At 34.7% G+C, this 23,728-nt stretch overlaps 1 long non-coding RNA gene across 2 annotated transcripts; it reads left to right on the plus strand.

Moving 5' to 3' along the window:
- The first annotated feature begins 6,542 nt into the window (after nt 1-6,542).
- LOC119642061 lies at nt 6,543-18,524 on the plus strand. Of its 2 annotated transcripts, XR_005247927.1 has the most exons (6): nt 6,543-6,791; nt 7,829-8,150; nt 8,244-8,343; nt 13,375-13,526; nt 13,627-16,170; nt 17,384-18,524. It is a non-coding gene; the product is annotated as an uncharacterized LOC119642061 (long non-coding RNA). The 2 variants fall into 2 exon arrangements; XR_005247926.1 differs by having other exon boundaries at nt 13,375-16,170.
- The last annotated feature ends 5,204 nt before the right edge of the window (nt 18,525-23,728 follow it).

Genomic DNA, 23,728 nt, shown 5'->3' on the forward strand with positions numbered 1-23,728 from the left:
TAGTTTGTGTCTTTGCTAGTTATATTTAAATATAACTTCACACCCTTTGGTTTTTCTTCAAGTTCCAAGGGCTTGAAAGGAAAAATAGGCAAAAGCAATGCAAAATAATGTCAGACCAGAATTATGTGTTTTGATTGATCAATACCTTAGCAAATATCCTTTTTAATAATAACACTCTTTCGTTGAAAATCTTCTTAACTTTAGTTTACTTTTAAGGAAACATCCGTCAAGGATTTTGTGTAAAGCAAAAAGTCTTTTACGTATAATTTGATCTCGTGTAAAACTAAGTTTTTACCTTTAGGACGGTTCTTGAATGAACACGATTCTATTGTGCTCAGGTTTGAACGTTTGCGCAAGGTTAACAGTATCTTTCAACTATTGCCAGTATTCTAAGATATAAGCGTAACATGGTTTTTAAATGTTTCAAGGGAAAATCATGAAGCAGGCACGTCTATATGAATTCATTCATGAGATTTTAAACGCAATCGCATCAACGTAAATGAATATGCCATTATTCGAGTTTCATTATTTGTCGTTGGGATAATTTTGTGCATTTTTACAAATTAAAATGTCGAAATGAAAGAGCGTTAATTTGTTCGGAAGAGCTTTGAATGCTTCCATTCGGAGGGGCATATTAAAGGCCGCTTAACGCGGATACAACTTCCCTCAGTTATTATGATATTAATTTTACTGGAGTGCGGGTGCTGCAGTCACAAATCTCAAGGTGTTTACCAGCTCTTTTCTATCATATCTTGCACTGGCAACATGAAATTATTTGCGCAATGCAAGGAATGAATGATAAATTCGGCGACGATTGCAATGATTGAAACATGGAGGCTACCGCCTACTCATCGCATGTACGCTGATCGTAAAATTGTATAATGCTGGCTGTTGGGCTGTCGTGTTTCTATTACCGTTTCCGATTTCCGTTTGGCAATTGTTGTCGTTACAGTTAAAGTTGATTTCCAGCTCAAGCAGCAGGACACACCATGTCCAGTTATTATGACATTTGTCAACGATTTGTTTGTATTTTTACAATATTTATTTGGCATGTTATTGCTGTCGATGTTGATTTTTTGCTCGCACCTCCTCTCAAGCATGCGATTTCTATTTCAAGCTTTTGATGGCATTCGCAACAATTTGTTTGAGCTTTTTTTATTTTCTGTTTCATTTCCCTTCACTGACTTACAGCAATTTTCCTTAATTCAGTTTAGACCGTTCAAGTTACTTTTGTCTAGTACGCCAAAACCAAATAGAATAAATTTATTTAGGGTTTTCTTTTTGTGTTGGTGTATACGAATTCTAAGTAAAAAGAAAACTTTCCTCTTGGTCATCTGTTACGTTACATTTTTATAATACTGCTTTTACGTTCACTATCCTATGAATATCAGTTTGAAATGAGTTACGTTTTTAAACGTCAGTGACATTTTTGTGGCCACTCGGTAATTTTATTTTGCTGTGTGCCGTTATCAATGCCTTGGTTGGTAGCAGTTTTAAATGTTCACGTCAGCAGAGCATTGTGACGATGGTAAGCGTGGTGTTGGATTGATGACGTTCCAGAGACTTTCGCACACAATATAATTCGTCAGTTTTAGTTCATTTGCCGGAAAATGTCATCGTATCTTTCCTTCGGTTTTCACCCCTCTCTGCTCACAGTCTTTTGTTAGTTTTTTTGTTATGATTAATTTTGGAAAAAAATGAATGACATTTTAAGTGCATTACTTTGCTTCATTTTACTTCACTTCACTTCACTTTAGGCGGATTTAGTTCAATTTATCAAAAACAAAAAATAAACGAACGAAAATAAAAAAAGGAGAAAAAACAGTACAAAAACGGTTCTACCCTTACATTGAAACTCAGATGCTTTGTGCTTAAGACGAATACAGGGACGGTAAACATAGACTTGGCAACCACCTTACAAGGAATTCGTTTTAAAATCTGATTTCAATAGCTAACGTAAGGTACGCTTTCACAGACTTGGCGAGAAATGCGCACCAAAAAATTCATATTTGTGGTAAACCAACTAATCGATTTCGACAAGTTGGCTTTTCAGCAACAGGATTGATTGAATAATAAACTGCCTTCCTGAAATCGATTTTACAATAAAAATCGTTTTCTTCTAGGCTAACGCTATATGTTCGCAATTGGACGTCTTTGCCAAGGCACGCAACAAGATCTAATTGATAACTTCAATCATCCCCAATGCTATACTAGTAGCAATATTTTGTCGGCCATGTTGCGGTATTGCAAACGACATTTGCCGGCCCGCATTGCTCTCTGTTTGGATACAAATCGCAACTATTTCTTTTACAATTTCTTGGTACAAATCACAAGTATTTGTACGGTGATCCAACGGGACTTAGAATAAAATATTGATTAATAAAACTTTCCAATTGCTCGGAAAAGTTACCTGGTTACATGCCAAATTTTAGGGAGCAAGGTCACTGCGTAAGCTTTAAAAGGAACATGCGAAAACGTGAGGTGAATGGAACATGCGTGAGACTTGAGAAGTTATTTCCAGCTCAATTTTAAGCTTAACTTCTGTAAATGGCTACATATCTGTTTGACCACGTTCACTTCTTATATCAATTATTAAAGAATTATTAGTCAAAAAAATCGTCATTTTTGTCAATCATTCTAATCAATAATGAATTAACCAAATCTTCTAAGAATATGGGGGTCTTAACCTCTCTTCTCTTGATTTTAGAAATCATTCCTGGTAGCAACGCTGTAGCTCTCTTTGTTCAAAGAAGAAAGTCGGTGCGCCATTCTAGTTTCTGAATGTGCGCGTAAAAAGCTGCAAAAAAAAATTTTGTAAACCTAAATGTTCGTAAATTGTTGTTGAGCACTTTGCTCTTGTTCTTCAAGATGCCGTCAATCACTCATCACCATTTATTTAATACAACGTATCACACCATTGATATGTATGTTTTCCACTATTAAAGTCAATTTCATTTGCACTGTTTTTATGGTCATCGTCCGTGAATTGTTAGCAAAATTAATTATTCTGAAGTGAATTGAAATAAATTGAAAGAAACGCAAACATTCCCTTTCCATTGGTCGAAGCAATCGAACAAAAACTTGTTTTTATCTTCTATGTATTAACACGTCGGGTGATGATTTGGGTTATCGTTAATAGTGATTAACTTTCATGATATTCGTTATTTAGAAATCGTGCAGAAATTTTGATTGCATTTCAGATTATTTTACAAAGCAAATCGCAAATAAGTTCACTTATTAACTTTACTACGCTTTATCAGTGTGGATGCAATTTGAAGAGCCTCAGTCTTTTGTTTTTTAGTATTTAGTTTAGTTTTAGAGATTGATCTCATCAACTTAACCTTTCGTGTTGTAACTTATTTAAAAAGAATTCTTTGCCAAGAAGAATCCTTTCATCTAACTGTATTTTCTATTGTTTCTATGTTTTCTTCTTCTACCTTTCCGCTTCACCTCTGCACATCAAAAACATAGTTTGTTAATGTGTGATAGCAAAAATGCTGAAAATTTTATGCAATAATCAATTTGGGAGGAAATAAATAACCGGCCACCAACATGTTGCAATCGGATCTGTTTCAAATATAAATCAAAACCATATGTTTGTATCCAATGCAAGTACATACGTTTAGGATTAAAATAAACAATTTTTGACCATAAATAAGCCGGAGAGAGAACAAACACAACCCTTAAACATTAAACATCTTGTTGCAATGACATAAATGTGCTATTGCAGCATATTAAAAAAGGCACATATAACATGCTTGAGTAGCATATAGGATATTTAAAAAAAAAAAAAAAAAAAATATTGATATAAAAGCAGATGGTTGGCAGACGGACAAATTTTGATTTTGAAGTTGGTGAAAAGGGGAAAAAAGACAACGAACAACCCACAGTGTTTTTTTTTGTGCAGTTTTTACCAAAAAAAATATACAAATAAACAATGAAAGAGAAGGGAAAAATCGTACAGAATAGAATATGCCGAAACTGAAAATAAAGCCGATGATAATGCATTATCATTGTGGCTATGTTGAAGGGTCATTCTTATATAACAAACAAATAAAAGCAGCTTCAGCAAATATGAAGTTAATGAAGATGGAACCGATGCTTACACACGAATATGAAAATAGATCACACAGGGAGCTTGCCCTTGAAATTGAGCAAAAGCCAATGTTACACCGTCCCGCTTGGTTGCTTGCTTCCTTTTTTAAATGAATGCTTGGTGCTCGCCAGGCCATCGCTATGTAATGTGTAATATTGGAGAACGTGCGTTATTTAAAATTATTCACTGAATCTACGTTTCCCAACTTTTGTGACTCGATGAAATACCTTCCTTCACAAAGAACGCTTCTTGCGTTGTTTTTATTAATTTCACAAAATGTACCAAAGTACTTAAATTAATTTGAAGCTGATACAAATGCGATTCCAAGGAGAAGGAAGAAAACAGTTTAACATCGCCAGCGTACATAGACATGTGGCTGGATTTAATCAGTGACCGGAGATCATTGATACGTACCGGCTATCACAAGAAACTCATCCGAAGTGATAGAGTTAGAAAAAATCCTGAATGATCTGAATGGTAATGAACATAAACGCTTATCCATTTCAATAAATACGAAAGGAAGCCAGAGGCCTGGAGATCAATTATTAATGATTAACAAAGTTAAACGTTTTACTAAAATCAGTATTTACGACATCCGTGTGAGAGCCACTAGAGAAAGCCTTGAAAACATGGCAAGTAAACGCTAAGGGATTCATAAGCGTTGATCTTCCTCTCCAAAAGCTACGCTAGAATGGAGAAACATAAGATATGCTAGCAAAACCTACATGCTGATTAACTTTTTAGCTCAAACCATTTATGTTGTCAATGCCTCAATAGTTCTCAACGTGATGTCTGCTTCCACATTTGTGAAGTGGAATAAGAAAACTTCCCTTCCAGTACAAAGCGAATGCGTCTGATTTCAAGGATTGATTAAAAATCATTGAAATAAAACCATATAGCTCGTCAGAGATCGAGTCTGCGATCTAATATGGATAATTAACAGGCAAGTCGGACTCAGCAGTTGAATAATTTCGTCGGAAGTATTTAGCGAAGAGATTTGAGGTTTCAATATCACCAGAGGATTCGGATCTGTTAAAAGAAGCCTGTAAGGGATACATGAAGATTTTTCTTTTGGAGCTAACAAACTTATATAATATTAACAAGCAGTGAGGATTTTATCAACTAGCGGCATCTGCAATGACTTTATTATATGATATGTTTTAAATCCGCGCCTTGCAGCAGTAAGTGAATTCAAGTCCCCAACGCTATGACTATATCAGTAGATTTAGACTTTTCGGCCACGTTACAAATGAGGGCGGCACGTTTCAACCTATAAGCAGCTTTTTGCACGAATGGCAATAAATTCAACGTCGAAAGGAACAGGAAATTCAAATGAATAGAACAGGACTGCAGTAGATGTGGCAATTAAAACACCATCAGCAGTGCGATCCAATCGATTCTTTCTGAAAACCTAGAAAGAATTGTGAAAAAGTTCCGTCGAATGTAAATCAGGCTTTATCAAAGTTTCACTGAAAGTCAAACAAGAAAACTTCGTGCTTACTGAATTTGTGTAAGAAGAACAAATTTTTGAGTTTAGGCCCCTAACTTTATGTAAATGATAGTTACTGGGTCTGAAGAAACATTTAGTTTCTTGAGAGCGGAAGAACTACCGAATTAATATTACGGGGTTGCTCAGGAAGAATGAATCCTTTTATTAAGGATCCAACTCATCACAATGGTTTATTTAACGAAATTACTATGTTTTCAGCTGGAATAGAACACCTTGAAGAGCGGGATATCACTTTATTATTAAGATGGAGCCAATTGGAAAATGCTAACATGCTTCAAATGGACGGATGGGACTTTTACGACAAGCTAATTTCTATGTTGTCGGAAGAAAGAAGGCATCAGTATTGACACGAATATTGCCTTTTCGGGGTATATTGTCAACCAGACGTCATTCGTATTAGGAACGTTAGGAATCACGGGTAAAGAACTTTGAGTTGAGACAGGACCAACCTAATCCCTACCATTTATACTAGTACTTTTGGTGTGCCAGTAACACTCACAAAGCCAGCTGGTAATGAAGCTTTCCAATTCAGGGCCACCTTTAACATGAAGTGGTGACGTCTTATTGACAGACAAAAAGCAAGAAAATTTTATTAAGTATTTGCAGTGTAACAGCGAAAGCAGCAATAAATTTAGCAAACAGTAAGAAAGAATAAACTAAACACAGAGTTGTTTGGAAAAAACACAACAAAGCAACCAAGCAAAAATAAAAAACGAGAAAATGATAAAAATAGTGAAACAAAGTGAAAACAAAGAAAGACCTTAAATAACGAAAAATTCTTAAGCCTACAGATCCACTAAAACCTTTATTTAAATATCATCAACCCCAATCACTTAAAGGACAAACAAAAAGTTAGTCCCGAATAACAGCAACAAAAAAAGGAGAGAGAAAAATACACAAAGTGCCAGTAGCAGAGAATAAAATGATATCACGATGCAATAGCGATTCAAAATATAGAATTGCGCAATGTAATTTACCACTATTTACAGCAAATTAGGCTTTACTAAGTTCTAATAATCAACTAAAACAAATAAATTAAGAAACATTTGTAGAAATATACAAACATACGAAAATAACATGTCCGCAATGAACGCGCAGTGTTGTTAAAAATTTTCATTTTTCGAAACGAGATAATCTGCTTAAAAGACCTATTAAATGTCTCAAGAAAATTATTTTATCGCAAATGTGAGTAAAAATTCCAGTAAGCAATAAAAGATACTTTGAATAGCATATAGTCTCTCTCGATCTGCCACGAGCTAAATGCATAGAAACTTTATTCTCCCTGAGCGACATACTCGGCGGGGCTCTCGTTGAGTGTTTCCCATATTTACAAAATTCAGGAATTAGTGAACTTTGATCCTTGAATAACGTTAGCCGTAAAAATATAAAAAGAACTCTTGTTTTTTTGCTTGTGTACGTATCCATGCATAAGCAGAAATTTGTTAGTGGTACGGCTTTCCACAAAGCAGACTTTCCTGATTTGTTGTTTTGTGACTCTTCATCAACATAGTAAAACTAGAATTAGGACATTTTATATTGTCATTGACGTGATCCCTAAGCAAAGGTATAAGTACGTATATATGTAAGTTAATGTAAAACATGTGGTATTTCTCTAAAATTGCAATGACTTTTATGTATATGTTGGTAATCACCTGCAGTTATAAGCTAAAGTGAAGATGTACTTTAGTAGATGCCATAGTTGTTTTGAAATTGAAAACCGCAAAAATGTTCCTTTCTTCGGCATATTGGCAGCTACAATATTTAGCCATTTTTATACACCACATTAAAGGATGTTCTTACAACGAGTTTTGTTATTATTTTAATAACATCTGATATTAGTTTTGAAAATCTTACTCGTTTGTAGTTATGGGATGGTGAAACCTGACCTATGGCCATCATTTGGAAATGTATAAGCTACGGTCCAGTTGCCTATCCCAATCAATTTTTACGAGCCTACTCAATCAAACAGCTTACGGTATACAGACCAAAGATTAAATGGATGAATGGATGGGCTACATCTTTGTATATAATTTTTCGCAGATGAAAAATATTTCATAGGATCTCTGAGGCGTATTTCTTAACGTTACGAATGTAATAATAAATCTAATTCATCCAATTCTTCCAATTTTTCTTTGCGATGAGTTTTAACTTACCGGAAGATTCTCGACTACTCAAAATGCTGAATTGATATTTCTGCAAATTTTTTTTTCTTCTATATGGAGGTTATTATTCAAGAGAATATGTTTCCTGTTTCTGCATCACAGTGATGGTCACGAAGAAGTGAGGAAAGGGAGCTAGGGATGTTGTGATCGCAACTTGCTGGATGTCTACCCAATCAGCAAATGTTATGCCTTTACTTGAGATTTGAAGACGCAAACACTGAATTGGTAGTCACAATTGTCAACTATACGTTTACTACCGCGGGGAATTGATGTGAGGCTGCCGTCCAACGCCTAGAGAGATGGCTGAGCCCCTCATAAGCCGTATTTTGTGTTTGTGTCTTGTGCTATGGAAATCATTCTCAACTTGTTCGAGGGTCGGCCGGTAATGTATATATCTCACATACATATAAAAGGTTTTAGTAACATATATTTCCTTTTTCTTTATTTACATACGGGCACGATATCGGACTTTCAGAATTTTAAGAAGAACAAGACTAGAGAGTAGGCCTGGTTAAATGGAGTTGGAATAAATTCGGCAAACGGAATAATCAACTGAATATGCTTGTAGTTTGTTGGTAAGTGTAAAAATGGGACCAGAAGTGTGTGAACAACTTACACAAAAGGAGTTTCTATGTATTTGTCTGGGTCGGTGTTGTGCTTTACAATCCTTAGTATTTTAATCCTTTTCACCTGTATACAACTGCATACATTTGACTTTTTGCCTTTGTCTTTGCCTAGTGCTGTGTTTCTGTTCCTATCCTTAATGCTTCATATATGTGCACTCTTCACCTCTATCCTTGTGGTTGCCCCCTTGCGCTCTTCCATCTTTTTTATGGTTGCAATACATTCGCAGTTTGTGTTTGTGCTGCATATTGCATTTCTTGCGTAACTCTTCCCCTATTTCCCTTCTAATGTTATTCAATGTTTTCCTTGTGTGGCTGCGCATATGTACTGCTTTTTCTTGTTTAATTTAGCTCTATCCATCCTTCTCTTTTCATTCCCAGCTCAATCTATTTCTAAACATTTTTTCAGTATTTACTTCTTGACAATCAATTTCAAGTGAAAGCAATGCTTACAATTACATAATAACTGAATTGAGATCACAAAATCCAAGATATGTGAAGCTAATTGCTCCATTATAATCTTTTTAAGACGAATTTCCACCGAGCGGGTAAAAGTTACTGACAAAGGTAACAGCGTCTGTTCACGTGTTTATGTCACACACAATGATTATTACTTGCATTTAATCAAAAGGTTGTCTTTTTGTAGATTACATTCAGTTTCCAAATACTTCGAATTCGTAAAACGCTCAAGTTAACATGCTCATTTTGTTTATAACTTTTCGAGAATTACGCGAATTTGAATTTTATAAAACATTGAAGTTATAAACAATTGCATTTTCGTAAAGAGAATTTTTAAGAAGGAGAATGGTTTGTCATTTCTTACGCATAGACAAGTTTGTCATTAGGAAAAAATTACTCATTTTTCATCAAAAGGTAAACTTTATCTGCCGCTCCTACTAGGAACACGAAATCTGAGTGCAGCTCTTGTTCATCCAACTTATACCCAGCACTGACCTAATCTTTGAACGCTTTGTCAAAATTGAACAGGATCGTAAATGTTTAATGGCCTTAAGTGAATTGCTATAAATATGTAGAATACTTTAAATAACGAAGAAAATGTTGCAGATCGGTGTGGCAATTAGGGTGTGGTTCCGGACTTTTCGGTTGGCTAATATTTACAGGTTTCGAAGAACAGAGTTTTTCAACAATTTTTTTCCAAATTTTGGATTTGGTTTGTTTATTTATTTACTTTTCTGTATCTTCTTTGCATTGTTTGTAATTGCAAAGAAAGAGAAGCCCAACTTGATGGAAAGGGACCAAATGCCTTCAACTCAAAACGCTATCGTCTCGTCTTCATCTTTCGCGTCGTAGCTCGATGAATGGAACCATAAGCCGACCCCAGGTTAATAGCATAAACACATCTAAAACATAGTCTATTGCATAAAATAGGCAATTTTAAATGATTCACAAATACATGAAAATCTTTTTTTACACTTTAAAACCATCGAAATTAGCTTCTTTATTTCCGTAATAGTAGCCCCACTCTTAAATAATTTTGTCAAATGCATGGATGTCAATCAAGTTCAAAATTAACCTATGATCCTGAAACAAAAATTTTACTTTCCCATCCAATACTATCGATTATATCGCTGGGTGCACAGGCGCCTCGATATTAGCGATAGAGCGTTATTCAGAACTCAGTCTTTGTTATTTGCCTTTCACACATAAATCGTGGCCTCAAGACAGAGGCACACATGTGCAACATCTCGTTATGATCGATAAATGATTAAATGAAGTACTCCATGTTCACTTATTTTCCATGAAACTATTTGAAATAGTTTTTATACAATATTTAACAGACATAAATCATTCAAGATTATTGCAGTGAGATCGTTTTGATATTTTTTTGGTTTGACAGGTGAAGTGTACGTACCGCTCAATGCTGTTGAGTAAGACCAGTAATTTCAACGAACATATTTTCATCTGTCCTGTAAAAAAGAAGACTTACGTCCTGTAAAGAAAGGCAAAAGAATCATATAATAAAAAAAGAAATACATAATTAAGAGGGCAAAATGGGAAAAGCCGAAGTTTATATAGGTGTATACGGTTAAGATGGTAAGAAAGTCTAAGATAATAAGTCATGCAAATGTAGACAACAAATCGATCTCTAAGAGGTTGGAGAAAAATTTTTTGAGAACCAGGAAACAAAAAACCATGAGTCGATATAGCAGAGACAAAAGTGAAGCTAGAACTTCTAGATTAATCCCGTCAGACAGACGTAAACAATGAGAAAGAAAACACACTGTCTTCACATCTTATAATTGATATCGCCATGTTGTCAGAAATATGGGGGAAAAAAAATGGTGGAGAACATTACGAGTAATCTATATTATGCAAATTTTTCTCAATAAATACTTTTTTTAAGCGAAAAAATTCTCAGAAATTAATGCAAACACCTAATATTATAAACGACTCTCAATATAAATAGCCTGTTTTAAAAAGCATTTGTAAGCCAATTACATTTACTTAGGACCAAAAGCTATATAAACAACAACGACACACGACAACAATAACACACAGTAGCAAGAAATCACATGCAACAGACAAAACTATGACAGAGACTTATGTACACAAACAACTCGTTATGAATTCAATGATATTGACGTCGACGACAAGGATAAAAGCCTACTTAACCCTTTCTGGTGTTGTGGATTATTACGAACGAATGCAGTTATTCAAGGTATGGAAACGTGAACGAATGAGTGAGTAAAGGTATTGCGAAAGGCAAGGTGGCATTTTAAATAGCATTCAATTATCCATAAAATCAGTCGGTATACACTGTATTAACAATTTATCATCCAAATCAACCCATCAACGGTAGCACAATGCGATAAACATAATTCCACGCAGACAAACTGAGAGAGACAGACCAAGTCGAGAATACGAAAAGTAAGACGAAAGCGTTTCATTTAATCCTGGAATTTTGTCATTTGCTAATATATATGTAAATTGTATAGTTGACGCGTTTTAATATTTAATAGCTGCCTTCCAAAACAGAATTGGAGAAAAGAATGATTCTGCTCAAGGGATTTGATATAAAGAAGCACAAAAATGTTGATAAATGTCTCTGCAACTCTGGCAGACATTTGTTATATTCTTAAGCCTTCACTTACGATATTTTATACATGCTTACTTGAAATTCCGACGTTATATTGATGATATTGTGACAGCACTCGGTTTCAATGATAGTAAATTTTAAATAGCATCAATTGTTAAATTGTAATGTGCCAGTAATCATTCACCACAGCTCCTTACGTTTACTTATACACAATTCTTGTTGTCTGCCGCCTCTAGATACACTAGACACACGTATTTATTTCATGCAACTGGCCAATAAACCACATACATAAATATATGCTTTTGGTGGGTATATGGGATAGACAAACGTACATAAGAAACAATTGTAGGAGACACAGGGGAGGTTAACCCAAGCAACGAAAGCCAAATAATAAATTTATATAAGTTTTTCTACGTTCTTCATTTTCTTTCTTTCTGCTTTGTTTCCTGCCTCCGAGGAGAATCAACAAATACTTATATATGTATAAAAAATATTATTGAAATTGTTGCAAAATATCAGTTTGTGTTTCTTGAAATTGCAATTCAGTACAAATCGTCGTCGGCATATTTATTTAAGAAAATTCAGTCGATTCAAATAGCTAAGAAGAATAAAGAACCGCCGGAAATAATATAAAAGATGAACGTTATCGCGTAAATAAGTCGCAGACACCAAGAGAAAATGATGAAAGGCAATGAGAGACAGACATGGGGACAGTTAAAAAGGCGGGGAAGAGTGCTTATTGAATTAATGAACCAAGACTAGAAGTCGAGATCTCTCAATCGAAGCTAAACCCAAAAATTATACTTTATTTCCATTGAACCATTTACAACGTTTTAGGTAGGAGACATAAAGGAGAATAAACCCATGCAGCATTGAATCAAAAACAAAAAATCCAAGCAGCGTTAAAAATTGCAATCTTTCACGTTAAGTTTACTTCCCTCGTTTCAGTTTCTCTAAGTTTGGAGTTGCAAGGTTCAGCTCTCTGAGACGCTCTAACATGGTTATCACCGACGGCTGTAAGATTCTCTTTTTCCTTTACATTTCCATTATTTATCAGAGCGGACGGCTTGAGAAATGTATACAGTAAAGCACAATTTTGATTCTTCCCTTATAATGTTTTTGTGAAAAATCATTTTTGCATTACAAATTTGGAGTCACAACTTCAATCGTGGGCAAATCTTGTAGACACGTATGTTATTTAAGGTTTGAACTTCGATAAATTAAGAGGCTAAAAGAAACTCATATAAACAAAAAAGATAAAATTCGCAAACAAACAAAAAATTAAGTTCTCCTGCAAAAGAGCTTTAACGCTAAAGTTAAATCTACACAATTTGTGTGTCCGATTTTAACGTCCTTACGCAAGCCTTCAAGCGGAGCCGTTATTTGAACTACTCATTTTCCCTTATGCCAAATATATAAACAACATTTCGTCAAATTTGGAAAAATAAATAAACGAACTACTTACATAGCAACTCATACTTTATGAAACATTACGAACATTTAGTTTAATAAAAGCAAAGGGAAACTGAATAAGAGAAAAACGAGAAAGTAATAGTCATGCAGCACTCATATATAAATAACCTTTAAGACCCTGATTGCATGTGTATACACGCGTAGACATTAGAGTATACATCTAACACTTGAGTGCACTTGTGTAGAATGTTGTTAACTAAAATGCAACCCCGGATTGTTTGTGTTCTTACTCCAAAAAAAAAAAAAAATGCAAAATAAATATCATTTAAGACACTAAGACACGCAGTTGTCCGTACGTAGAGCAACTCCTTTCAATCCTTCTACCTTTTTGTTAACTCGAGAACATTGAAACTAATGCTTGTACGAAGTGTAGTTAGTTGACAACGTATCGTCTCAGAAAAGCTTAGACAGCGAAATGTACTTAATTTGTAATGCTTCCATTTTCTTTGCAGAATCTTTTTAACTGCTACAATTGGAAACAAGTAGTAATGACCATACCGGTGTTACATGTAAAAGGACTTGAGATAAGTTTTGATTTACGAAATTGATGTTTTTGATAAAAGCTGTTGCTTAATTTTTTGAGGCCGTATGCAAGCATGTTTTGGTATTTAGTTTCTTTTGTTGTCTTGTGTCTTTTATTTATTTATTAATTTCAATTAAATTTGTTACATTCGTTTGGAAATTGAAACATACTGCACACCAAGATGGATGTGAGCATATGCTGTGTAAAGACAATTACTGCGGTTGATTTCCTTTCATATATTGTCACTAGCTTAACGATAAATGGTGACGAAAGCTCACTTATATACATATGATGGGAAGCAATCAGTCATAGTGTCAGTTGCAAGTATGTTCATTATTATTACTAAGCAGAAGTGTATGCGCTTGAAAGAAGACACCAGGGACAGAGCAATTTCCAAACATAAACACACAAACATTAAGGAAAAAGCGTCCATCTTTAAAAATTTAATTTCGAATGATGTCAAGGCGTAAAATACTCTATATTTACAAATTTTATAAAAACATTCCAACCACAATATATTAGATTTAATGTTGTTCATTGTGAAATTCGCAAATACGCCTCAAAGGCCCTATAGATATTTATATATTGGTAGGTACATAATCTCTATTGGCTCGGGATAAGGACAGTCTATCCATCTACTCGCCTACTTTGTGTTGTCGAATAATACAAACTTGCAAAAGTACAAATTGTTCAAGCATGCCATACATACTTTGAAGTTGAAAGTTTCGATGGATAGAAAGTTGTGTTGTCTAAAAGAACTTAAGCTTATAATCTTTAAATGATTTTAATCTACACATATCTTATATACCAATGCCGAGAGAAATAACTTTTTAAGGCCTATGTAAAAAATTTGTACGCCCATGATTACCAAAACAATTCACGTATTAGTTTAGAGTAAAAAGTTCGCCGTAACGCATTTATAGCTTTTTACAGCACAATAATATCCCTCATAGCTATTATAACACATCACTGTGCCCACTCTTTGCTAACATACTATCTTCAGGTGATATTTACTTTTATTTATTTATTTAAAATTGGTTACAAGACCCGAACTCTGAACAATAAATAGAAGAAACTCCTAAACTGCTAAAAGGAACTTGTAAAACTACTACTAACAAAAAGATGCAAAATAATGCTAATAATACCAATGCAAAAACATTATATAACTCTAATCTTCTAGTGCGCATTTAATGATTTAAATAATTACATTAGCCAGCATGACATAAACAGTTCATTAAATACCACAGTTTCCAATTTGTAACTATATGCATTATAATAACAGTCTATTTTTAATTTTGCTAATAGAATCGATTCACTGATCAAAGAAATAATAATTCCAGTTATAAAACCAACATAGCAAGCTACACAAACTAAACAGTAGAAATTAGTGCGTCAATGACAAAGTCACAAGGGCATATAGCGTTGGGAAGATCGGTTCGGAACATTGAATTCGACAAAGTTTACTAGGTAAGCTGAGGGAAGCCAGCCCCGAATCAATTTAACCATAAAAACCATCCCGAACATGTCTCATCCTCTAACCCAGTGACGGTAGTCGCTTCATGTTAAATCTGTTTTCATATGGTGGAAGAATTCTAGCGGGGTCTCACGGCAGATCGCGTAAAGCAAAGAGAAGAAAATTTCCCTGAACAAACTATATTCGATCGACGTGACATTAGTAATAAAGTGTCCAAACAACGGCAGAATATTTCAAAATCGGGCGAACAAGCGCAGTGTACAGACGTTTGCAAACATATGGATCATCAAGTTATTTAGCTCGTCTCTCAATAAAACCCAAAATCGACTTAGCCTTATTAACGGAAAACTAAATCTAAGGCCAATGAAATCAAATAAAACACCCAAAGCTTTAAAGCAAAATACATTCTCCAGCACATGACTATTAATAGAATAATAAGTAGGCAGTGGAAACACCCAAGAGAATGAGATTTTCCTGCATTTACTAAAATTACACGACACACTGTTGGTAGGAATACCAAACGTTCAAAGATGATAAATCATATTGTAGCCCATCAGCGTCGTGCACTAAGTTAATTAAAGTAAAAATTTCCACGTCATCTGCAAACATAAGAGTTTTAGAAAAGCGGACTCTTGAACGAAGATCGATAACGTATAAAATAAATAACATAGGCTTCCGAATAGGAGCCAACGAGTTAGTAATATTGATTTGCCTTTAAGGAAGCCATATTGACATGGTGATAACACTGAATTTATTGTCGGCTGTAATCTCGCAGGTAATAACTCAGGTAGGACACTGAGTTTCATAATGCTTTCATAATTATTGGTGCTGTCTCTAGAGCCATTCTTATAGAAGAGAATAACAAAACTAGTTTTCCACGCTAAGGGAAAGTAAGCAATCTGAAGGCAGTAGTTAAAAATATACATAAAGCGAGTACAACTACGCTGAGCTATGTTATACATGATTTCGCATTCCATACATCAATTTATATCAGAGCAGAAGTCCTTATACGGATGATGGCAAATGGCAAATGGAAACGTAATTGAGTGCTATGGAGAGGAGGCTAATCTTCCAGATTTACAATATAGCTTATGTTTTGAATTTAACGCGATGAACTTATTGAATTACGAGCTTCTCGAACACAAGAAACCATTGTTGAAGAACGCAAGGGATTGAGATTTTGCAACACCTATCAGGAAAAGTTATTAAACTTGTTAGTTGATTTATCAACTCAAGTGACATAAACTGAAGGTAAGTAAAGGCAAAGCCATAATCTGCTTTCACACAGTAACAATGAATCTAGCCGGTTTCAAAGCAAATTCTTTAATGCGAAAAACAGGAATTGTTTCTGCATTCAATTCCGAATTTAAGGAGAGCAACTAATTCCCTTGAGCGCATACAATAGACCGTGAGTGGTCGGGGTATGGTTAACGTATAAGCAGAGAGAAAAAAGCTTAGCTGCCATGAAGTGCAGTTGACTTAGTAGAAGAATTCTTAAAATTGAAGAAGCAGAACAATGCTCTAAGCGGTTATCGCGAATTTAAAAATAAATAATCTGTGCCTCTCATCCGAAGGTCGGAAAATACAACATCTAAATTGTAAAGAGTTGGCCGAGATTGAGAAACGGCATTGCTCGATGAAGTGCGTATTGATAGGGGTGAATCAACAATTTAATTTCAATATTTAGCGCAATTTAATAGCATTGTTGTACAGCTTGAAACATTTTTTTATCATTCTCAGCGTAGAGATGCTTGTACACGAAAATTAAACTCAAAAATAAATTTGATGAGTTTATTTTATCACGCACACGCACGCTTCCTTTTATGATTTCATTTAAGCTGGCTTTCATTCGATAACCGAAGTTTTCAAATCATTGCAGGCTTGGGAAATCCTCATGTGTGTGTGCGACAGTAGTAAAAAGTGTCAATATAACTCATGAATAATTATGAAGAGCCACATTCAAATAAGTATGCGAGTACAATGGTGTAGAGAGGGAGAGAGAGAGAGAGAGACAGAGAAATAAAGAGATAACTGTGCGTATGAAATGCATGTGATATTGTTGTACATTGTTGTCACGTAATGTCAACAAAGGAACTTGTCCAACATAGGGGGAAACACAAACAGCAACAGTAATACAAACTCAGCGATGTTGCCACCCTGCATATGCATATACGTACGTAGTAAATGTACTGAACCATCTGTCAGAGAACAACGATGCGTTATAACTATATGTCTATATGCAGGCATCTCATTGAGTAAATTACGTCCACATTGTCAATTGTTTGTAATTCTTTCGTTTTAATTTCTTCAGCAAAGTTAACACGTACGCCATATGGCTTGTGTACTAAACCAAAAAGGACTCCTGAAGTCGTAACAACAACTCCTAATGATTTATAAAAACTTCGGTTTTGAAAAAGAAAAGTAAACAAATATTAATTATATGTCTTCCTTTTCTCCGTTATAGTCTGGACATTCGCTATATTACACAAGACCGGTGCTGTGCAAGCGATGAACGAATGTTTGTAACTAACAAAAGGAGCCGAAATAAACATGGACTACTAAATCTGAAGATCTGTAATAATCAAAAATTTCCATAAGTAGGCGTTGAAGTCAGTACTTAGAATAAGCTGGAGGTAACAACAATTAGGAATGGTATGTACCTTTCAGACGAGGTACGTTCATAAGCGGGCTCAATAGGGCCATCATCACATGAAATGAATATTATTCGATTAAAGAATAAATCTTTAATTTCAACTTACAATAATATGAGCAGAGGCAAAATGTTGATATAGATGGAGAAGAAAGAATGAAAAGTAAGGAAAGATACCAGTTGCCTAATCGCTCGCACAAAGAATGCCATATATTCGCAGCAGTGATTCGCGATTTATGTCGCTGCTGCGATCCGTTTTACGTTACGCGACGCTAGAAACTAATGTGATTAATAAGCACAAATGGGGAACTAAAGCCACTATTATGTTTACAAAAGAAAGAAAACAGATGTTTTACAGCTTAAACGTCTTTTAATACAGGATATTTTAAGTTTGTGCGAATGCATACAAAATCCACGAGGACGTGAAACAAACACAGTCTTTCCGAATGTCTGTCTAATGTCGGTCCATGAACTTTGAATTCAGCCTACAAGTGCCAAGTTTTCAGACATTTTAATGAATTTTTGGGTATAGGACGTACACTATTGAAAATGATTCGTACGGGGCTACCCCTGCAACCAGAAGAAGAAATATTTTCAAATTTTCGCGATAAATAATCGCTGAGTAATACACATTCGGTATCCTAAATTCATGTGAAACATTTGTGCTGAAGGGGAAAGTCTCCTTCTTACGGGAAATGAATCTGTATATGATAAAAAGGGCTATTTTTCAACGATTTTCACCGAGAACTCATCCATAATAATAGCCTTAAAACAGGCCAAGTAAATTAAGTTTTGTAAATTCAAACACCATCAGTTGCGGTTTTGTGCATGCTCTAATTTGCTGGCTGTCACGAAAAGTAAGCCATTGCATCATCGAAAGATGAGCGGTATATTCATTTCGTCAATACAATGACCACAAGGAAGCTTCAGAGACCCCACAAAGTATATATATTCTTGATTAGCGTAAAATTGTGAATCGATTTAAGCATGTCCTTTTGTTCGTCTGCCCATCTGTGTAATGTCTGTTAAAACAATCTCCTGGCGCAAAAACGAAGCTATCTATTTCACATTTGACAGAAAAATTCTTACCCGAGGTTATTATTAAACATTGGCCAAACCAATGGAAAGGCACGTCCGCAGTACGATACAAAATAAGAACACCTCTGCTTTTTAAAGGAAATAAAAAATTGCTTTTTTGCTCATTACTCATAAACTATAGTAGATAAGTGTACAAAAAACTGAACGCTTACTCTAAAGGCGACGCTATAGTATATGATAAAAATGGGAAAAATTGACCACGCCTACCCAATGTTACAGTGTATCAAAATCTAATTTTTCTTCAATACCCTTATAACGTGCAAAAGTAAATTTCAAAACCTTCTGAGGCAGGTTCAAATCTCGGATGCATTTGAAAATGTCCGTTTGCTTGTCTGTCCACTTAACCGCCTGCCCAACTGTGTAGTGTGTGTGGTAAGCAATCTTGCAAGTGACCTAAACTTTTTTTTTTTTTTTACCAAGTATAGCTAACTTTACTCTGTTTGAGTAAAAATCATAATAATAATAATATTTACAATGATCATTATTATTATTATTATTATTATTATAATAATAATATTTACAATGATTATTATTATTATTATTATTATTTTAATTTTAGACTAATGAATTGAATTCTTAGACTAAAAAAAGAGACATTGAGCACTAGCAACACAGGCTATCGGCTCTAATTTAAATAAATGGATATAAGATAATAAGCTTAGTAGTATTAATAAAGTAAAATATTGAATTGATATTCTGTTCTGAAGTTGATTGTAGAATGTTCAAAGGGTTAATCGTTCCAAATGCAATACTTCTAGCCAAGGAAAAGTTGAGGCAGTCGCAGAGAATGTGCTTTATAGTAAGAGTTTGTCCACAACAGCAGATTGGGGGAGAAGACTTCTTCAGGATCCATTGGTGAGTTGCAATTGTATGACCAAGGCGAATTCTCGAAAATGTTTGGATCTTGGTTTTCTCAACATTTGTTGGATATAGAGGTGGAGTTAATTGAGGGTTAATGCAAGAGTAGTGTTGATGATGGTATTGTAAATTTCCTTCTGCAATTTTCTCTTTAACTTTTCTTCCAATGTATCTTTGAAGATCCAACTTTTCCATGACATCATCCATAAGTAGAGGAGCAGAAGCAGCATACTTTGCCGCTCGATCAGCCTGCTCATTTCCCAGTAAACCGATGTGACTTGGTACCCATAACATTTTAATTCTTCCGTCGGGTGTAGTAATTATATTCCTTAATTTGTTGATGGTGCTCCATCTCGAAGTCGAAGGGTTCCGGGTAGCTAGTAATACAGACAAACTGTCAGTAACAATGACGGTTTTGAGTTTGTTTTTATGGGCAAGGTTGGCAGCGTAAAGGATAGCTCTGGCTTCGGTTATGAAAGTTGAAGTGCTTTCGTGAAATATGTGGTTGAGAAGAACCCGTCCTGTAGCATCTACCACCGCACAAGCAGGAGGCAGACCAGGAGATTTTGAGTCGTCTGTGTACAAAAGATTCCAACGGGTACTGTCCAATACTTGGGTTTTTTCAGCTATTAGATTCCTGAAGACGTAATTTGGAGTATCTTCTTTCTTGTGCATAGACAGTGAGATATCAAAAGAGCAGTCTTTCAAAATCCAGGGAGGTTTAACACCAAAAGAGCGGGAAATTTTTAAGGGAATGTTCAATTCTTTTCCGATGCACAAACAATGGTCAATTGCAGATGGTGACTTTGGAATTTTCTTCGCAATAATAATCTTTCTTACGTCATCACCGAGAATGGATTTGTTTGAATTAAGAAGCTTGGGGACTATTTTAGCTTTTAACTCATACAGTCTATTTTCTAAGGTTGGGAGACCAGTTTCAATTATAATATTATTTATGGGCGTCGTCCGAAAAGCATAACAACTTGCTCTAACGGCTTGGTGATAGACCGGTTTAAGGATGTTGATATTAGATTTGCAGCTATTGCCATAAATTATCAAAGCATAGTCAATCTTGCTTAACACAAGCATTTTGGTAAGATAAGCGATAGTGTTAATATGCGCATGGCTTTTCCAAGCAACATACTATATGAAATTTACCTTTGTTAAAATAAAATTTTTTAACCGAAGACATTGTATTTTCTAACAATATTTTTTGGAAAACGTGAGTCGGAGAATGTGGAGTGTCTGCACGTTTAGTACTGGTAAGACATTAATATGCATTAGTAGATTTCCTGCATCACATATCTGCATTCGACAAATGTGAATTTTTTTTTTTTGATTTTTGTATAGAAATTTCAGCGCTTGGCGTGTTTGCCCATGAGGAGATCTCTCGTTTAATAGATTCGAGGATGTTGATTGCCTTCGCGCTCTCTTTTTCTTTTGTAATAATGTATACATCGTCCACGTAGAGACAATGTGTGTTTTTCGGTACACGGAAGACATAATAGCAGCATCTTGGTTGCAGTGCCCGTTAAATGGCTTCGAATTCAGAAGTGACTCGGCCTGTTTGGAGTAATTGATCCAATCCGCTTTATCTAGGAGGAATTTGGCAACTACCGGGAAATAAATCCACCTATTGAAAAAATCAAAACAATAGCTCCCATCTCTAGTCAACAAATTACTAGATGTAAAGAATCAAATCTTTCATCCCTTAATTAACATTTAATTTCAAATTATTCACGTGCGCCCACGCGTTGCACTTCAAATGTACGCAACCACCTAAGTACAGATTGTTCTGCTGGTAAGATTAAATTATTCACGCAAAATTCCTACAGCAGCCTTTTCGACGGAGACGCTGACATGTCAATTTAACCCACCTACCTCCGTTTAATGTCACTACAATTAAATAAAGTTTTTAGAATTCTACAATGGAACATTAAGGGACTTATTAATAACTTTGATGAACTCCGTGTACTCATAAGTGATTTTAATCCAACCTATACATACCTTCAAGAGATCCATTGTAGAAGTACTTTTAATCCTATTTACCCCAATCATTACGTACTGTGTAATTCGTTAATGCTGATCAAAATTCCTTTTCTAAACAAGAGGTTGGTGTTTTTATATAATCAAATATACCTCACAAACGCGTACAAGCCGTAGCCAATACAAATAATCTTAGACATAAAATTTACAGTGCTTTCACTCTATATCTCACCTTCGCAATCATTTTCTCAATAAAAAATTTATGATTTATTCTCCATACTTTCCTCCCCACTAATTATACGCGGCTAGAATACCATCTACGGCTCAACAGTGAACAACAGTCGTGGTGCTGTTTTAGAAAAGGCCTTCATTCAAAGTAATCTCTGCATTTTAAATGGTCGAAAGCTAAGTAACTTGCTGTTTTCATTTTTAGAATATCATGCATTTGTATAAAACGTGAGCATTGTTCATCTAATGCCGAGTGTTGATCATTGCAATTTATGCAGAAACTACGGTTACAGCTTTCGGCGTGTGGAGGAAGACCATGGTTAGCACAAGATGGAAAACTGATGCACTAAATTTAATTTATATATCGATTCTAAAATCTCATAAACAAAATAAACAAATTAAAATAAAACATATATAAAATAAAAGGATTCCTAGACATATTTCGTTTTCCAAATAAAATTCAACATTTTCGTCTATATTATGCATTCACGCACTTACACTACGCAAATAGGTAAGTAAGAAGGTCAAGGTTTACTACCGTTTTCATAAAAAATGTTCATACATATAAATAACAAATAGGATAAAAAAAATTCGATTATTTTTTTTGTTTTGGCATAAAAGCTCGCGCAGGATGGATATTTTCTATAAAGTAATGCTCAGGCATATCGCGCTTTTTTAACCATTACCACAGATGTGGTGTCTTGTATAAAGCAATATGTGTAAGCACAGTTTAAGATAATGAATTCAAATCCATCCGAAGCCAGTACTATTCCTTCACCTATTCTCGCTATTAAAAGCATATTCCTAGTTTCAATTCATAACCCATTTGAAAACAAATTTATTTCATGTTTAAAATAGAAGGTCGACTGAAATCTGAAATATTTTTACTAGCCGTTTCCGAAAAAAATATCGTTTTTGAGGTTTGACTGCGTTTTTACTAAATGTTTATTGAGTGAAGTAGCTTTGCGCCGTTTTTAACATACTTGCTTTTGTGGAGTGATCGTCGTGATTAACATAATTGTACAGGCGCGTTTATTGGACTGCATTGCATAGTTTAACATCTCTGTATTTACATACTAACATATGGTGTTACTATTTGAATTTTTGAGACATATGTTATTGTTCTGTTCTTTCTCAATTGTAAACAAATTCAAGCTCGCTCACTTAATTACTCTCAGATGTTTCCAAATTCAGAGTCACCATTGTAATCAAACAAGATCAAATTCAAGCTCGCTTTTTCCATTCCTTTTCTATTCTTTTTCATCTGCGCAGAACAGTTAGAGCTGGTCTCAAATACCTAATTCAATAAAGAACACAAGATAATAGACAGTCTTGATTAATGTTGCTGTTATTGTTAATATTATGTGGCAATATTTGTATTTTATATATTCATATGTTTTGCCCGCCATATATTACAGACAAACTTTGTTAGTCATATGTATCCTGATTCGGTATGTTTTTTATTAAAAATTTTAGTGCATCGACATTAACGTGATTTTTTGATTTTCATTCTATATTTATTTAAAAATTGATTTTAATCATTTTTAGTCTCACATTTTTGTTCATTGCGCAATGCCACATTTCTTAAGAAAAAGGTGAAAATCCACTTATAATAATTGTGTAAATAATAATAGGATAGCAGCAGCAAGCAAAAAAGCACCTTTTATAGGCGCTTCCGGGAATCGCGTTGAATATCTTTAGTGTCTCGTCTTTTAACCATACGTTGGTGATCAAAACTTATATCGCCTTATAACGTTATGTTGCGTTTCCTTAAAATGTGGGTTTGGAAGTAGGTCTTGCGACCGTACCTAAAAATTGTTTTACTATTTTTGAACAAAAATTAATTGATCGGGACAATGGTAGCTGGGCAGGCTTTTACAAGCAAAACCTCAATGAAAAGTTGTTTTTCCGTTTTGCAAATAGTTTTAATAGAAAACGATAGGAAATATAATCATTAGTAATAAATGAATGTCAACCGAAAAGCGTAAA

Source organism: Glossina fuscipes, unplaced genomic scaffold, assembly GCF_014805625.2.
Source record: "Glossina fuscipes isolate IAEA_lab_2018 unplaced genomic scaffold, Yale_Gfus_2 213, whole genome shotgun sequence".
Taxonomy (NCBI): Eukaryota; Metazoa; Arthropoda; class Insecta; order Diptera; family Glossinidae; genus Glossina; species Glossina fuscipes.